We start from the raw sequence: 4564 nt of genomic DNA, 5'->3' as shown, positions 1-4564 counted from the left end.
GCTCTTTCAAGTCTAAAAACATAGTCTCAACAACAAAACCCTTAGAACTAATCCACATGGATTTGTTTGGACCCACTAGAACTACTAGTCTAGGGGGTAAGAAATTTGGTCTTGTAATTGTTGATGATTTTTCACGTTTTACATGGGTTTCATTTCTTGCACATAAAGATGAGTCCTTTTCCGCTTTTATCAAGTTTCATAATAGAGTTTCGAATGAACTCAATCTTAAACTAAAAGCAATTAGGAGTGATCATGGCACCGAGTTTGAAAATCAGCACTTTGAAAAGTTTTGTGACGAAAATGGTATCAATCACAATTTCTCGGCACCTAGGACACCCCAACAAAATGGGGTGGTAGAAAGGAAGAATCGCACACTAGCAGATATGGCTCGTACCATGTTGTGCGAATCGGATCTACCAAAATATTTTTGGGCTGAAGCAATAAATACTGCATGTCACATTTTAAACCGTGCATTAGTTAGATCCATCTTGAAGAAAACACCTTATGAGTTAATAAAAGGTAAGAAACCAAATATAAGCTATTTTCATGTTTTCGGTTGTCGATGCTTTATTTTAAATAATGGAAAGGACAATCTAAGCAAATTTAGTGCTAAATCAGATGAGGGGATCTTCTTAGGTTATTCCTCATCTAGTAGAGCATACAGGGTCTTCAACAAGAGAACTCTTGTTGTTGAAGAATCCATTCATATTGTTTTTGATGAAGCTAACGGAGATTCTTCTAGAAAAGAAGAAGATGGTGATGCAGGTATACTTGAAGACCGAATGAAGGAATTCTCCATACAAGACAAACAACATGAGGATGAGATCAAAGAAGATACAATTCAGCAAGATGAAGAAGATCAACCTCCATCAAGAAATCAAGATCTTCCTAAGGAATGGAGGTATGCACATGGTCATTCAAGGGATCTAATCCTTGGTGATCCTTCGCAAGGGGTAAGGACAAGATCCTCTCTAAGAAATACCAGTAATTATCTTGCTTTCGTATCACAAATAGAACCTAAATCACTAGAAGAAGCCGAAAAAGATGATAATTGGATGAATGCTATGCAAGAGGAATTAAACCAATTTGAAAGAAATGAAGTTTGGACTCTAATGAAAAGACCCCCTAATGTTACAATTATAGGCACCAAGTGGGTGTATAGAAATAAACTAGATGAAGATGGAATAGTCATAAGAAACAAAGCTAGACTAGTTGCCAAAGGTTATAATCAGGAGGAAGGAATAGACTTTGATGAAACTTTTGCTCCTGTTGCTAGATTAGATCCTATTAGACTACTTTTGGCATATGCATGCTTCATGGATTTTAAACTCTATCAAATGGATGTAAAAAGTACATTTTTAAATGGTTATATAATGGAGGAAGTTTATGTAGGACAACCTCCAGGCTTTGAAAACTACTTACATCCAGATTACGTTTATAAATTGCATAAAGCATTGTATGGACTTAAGCAAGCTCCTAGGGCATGGTATGAAAGATTAAGTAATTTTCTAATTGAAAATAAATTTAAGAGAGGAAATGTAGACAAAACCCTCTTCATTAAAAGAAAAGGAAATGACTTATTGCTTGTGCAAATTTATGTGGATGATATAATTTTTGGTGCTACTAACGATAGTCTTTGTCAAGAGTTTGCCAAGCTTATGCAGGGAGAATTTGAAATGAGCATGATGGGTGAGCTCAACTTCTTCCTTGGGCTACAAATAAAACAATCAGAGGAAGGCATCTTCATCAGTCAGTCCAAATACATCAAGGAAATGTTGGAAAAATTCAAGATGAAGGATGCAAAGGAAATCAGCACACCCATGGGCTCAAGTTGCAAGCTTGACAAAGATGAAAAAGGTAAAAATATAGACTGCAAATTGTACAGAGGTATGATAGGCTCATTACTTTACCTTACTGCTAGTAGACCAGATATATTATTCAGTGTTTGTATGTGTGCTAGATACCAAGCATGTCCTAAGGAATCACACTTGCAAGCTGTTAAAAGAATTTTTAGATATCTGGTAGGGACATCTAATGTAGGCTTATGGTATTCTAAACAATCTGACATAAATTTAATTGCTTATTCCGATGCTGATTTTGCCGGGTGCAAACTCGACAGAAAAAGCACAAGTGGCACATGTCAATTCTTAGGTGCTAATTTGGTTTCCTGGTTTAGCAAGAAACAAAATTCAGTTGCCTTGTCCACAGCTGAGGCTGAGTACATTGCAGCTGGAAGCTGTTGTGCCCAAGTTCTTTGGATTAAGCAACAACTTGAAGACTTCGGTATCAAAATGGATAATATACCAATTAAATGTGATAATACAAGTGCAATTAATTTAACAAAAAATCCTGTCCAACACTCTAAGTCAAAGCATATAGAGATTAGGCATCATTTTATTAGGGATCATGTGCTGAAAAATGATGTGATGATTGAATATGTATGTACTGAAAATCAATTGGCCGATATCTTTACAAAGCCCCTTTGTAAAGATAGATTCAACTTCTTAAGGAATGCTTTGAGCTTGTATGATCCTAGCAAATAAATTGAACTTGTATTGCATTGCTTTGCTACTCAAACTAGTAATCCACCTCAAGGTAAACATAAGTGAAAGCATGAATTCATCTAAGCTAAATGACGAACTGTTTGACTTTCCGGAGGATGTTGTTACCCTCCCTTGGACTCTTCATGGAGATATTTTCAGAGCCTATTTCATAGGTATTCGAAATTTGGTCAAACATTCCTCATTTCAATATTAATAATTCAAAAATCATTATCAAATTATTATAGGATGTATTATTAAGGGGGAGGATCACAAACAAATTCACTCTGTGTTTATCAAAAGAAATCATGTTGATTAGGGTGATTAAATAAAAAAATTGGGAAAAGACAGAATTCAGTCTGAAATTTTTCAGTGCCGGAGACGTCTCTGGCAAATCGCAGAGACGTCCCCCCAGGCGAGACGTCTCGCCTTAGTCGCGGAGACGTCTCGGGGACCGAACGAGGGTTTTTAAAATAGGTCGAAACAGCTCGAGCCGACCCGAGCTTTCCCTTTCATCCCCGACAAAAACAAAAACCCTAGCCTCCATTTTTCTCCAACACAAACCCTAGCCTCTTTCTCCTCATTTCCCTAGGATTTCCATTCAATGGCACCCAAAAGAGCTAGGAGGACTGGTGGGAGGCGTCCTAGGGCAGCGGCCGACGGTGAGGAACGGAGGGAAGAACCTTCCGCGCCGTCTCCTCCGGTTGCTCCGCCGACCACAACCATTTCCTGTGCAAATCGCACAGTGACAACCGGGAGATACATAGATTTTCATTTTCTAGATAATGAGGGATTCTCTATTGGAGAGAGACTCCGAGCCCAAGGGTGGGAGCACCTTTGTACCCTCAACACCTCGACCTACCCCGGCCTTGTTAGAGAAATGTTTAGTAATATGGCTTTAGGGGACTTAGGGTACACTGCATATGTCCGGGGGACATTAGTAGAAATTAATGAGGACATCTTATCCACTGTTTTGCAAATCCCTAAGGACGGTGAGGCTCCAACCTCACATCCCCAAAGGAAAATAGCCCTAAACTTACTTTTAGGACGAGAGGACTGCGGCCCTCTTGATGTAGTGAACTCACAAGACCTAAATGCCGAGATGAGATTACTTTTAAGTATTGTCAACCGGGTCTTGTTTCCTAAAACCGGTCGCTTCGATTTTGTTTCGGAGCGAGATTTAGTTATCATGCACCATATCCTACTAGGGATTCCTCTAAACCTCCCTAGACTCATGTTAAACTACATTGCTCTATGTCATAGGTATTCTAGGTTTAGTATACCCTATGGCATGATATTTACCCTAGTATTTAAACACTTTAAGGTTCACATTCCCGAAAATGAACCTGCAAAACCCTTGAGAAACAGCGACTACTATAATGAGGGCACAATGCGAAGAATGGAGTTTCAAAAGGTAGATGGGTCTTGGGTCAAGGTACCAAAAAGAAAAGCTCAAACCCTAGAGCCTGAGATCCCACATCAGGAGTCTGACCACCACTCTCCTCCACCCAGCCACATGGATTTCCCTGATATACCCTCCAGCTCAGCTGGACCTTCCACATCCATGCCACCACCTCCTCCAGTCAGTGGGCCCTCCTTCCTATCAGAAGACCAGATGCGTACCTTAGCATCTGTCATTTGCCAGCAGATGAGGGAGGAAATGAGATCCATGATCTCTACTGAGTTGGCCCCCATCAGAGCTTCACATGAAGGGCTTCTACAAGAGCTGAAGGAAATTAGAGCTCAAATTGAAGCTACAACGCAAGAAATAGTTGGTGTGGGTGCCACCCAAACAATCAGATCAATTGAGCTAAAGGACAGCTTGAAGACCATTTCAAAGAGTCTTAAAGAGTTGACAAGCCCAGGAGGAAATGTGGGCACCTTGGTTGCCCAACTTAGAGGAAGAATTGAAATGGCAACCATAGAATTTGAAGCACTCGTGGCAGCCTTCCATAAGTCACAGGGAGATCAGTTCAAGACCCTAATGGATTCAATCAATGCATTTATAGATGCAGCTTGTAGGG

Source organism: Phoenix dactylifera, chromosome 16 (assembly GCF_051530095.1).
Source record: "Phoenix dactylifera cultivar Ajwa chromosome 16, Ajwa_hap1_PhDact_Kaust_v1.1, whole genome shotgun sequence".
NCBI lineage: Eukaryota > Viridiplantae > Streptophyta > Magnoliopsida > Arecales > Arecaceae > Phoenix > Phoenix dactylifera.
This window is presented reverse-complemented; position numbering follows the sequence as displayed.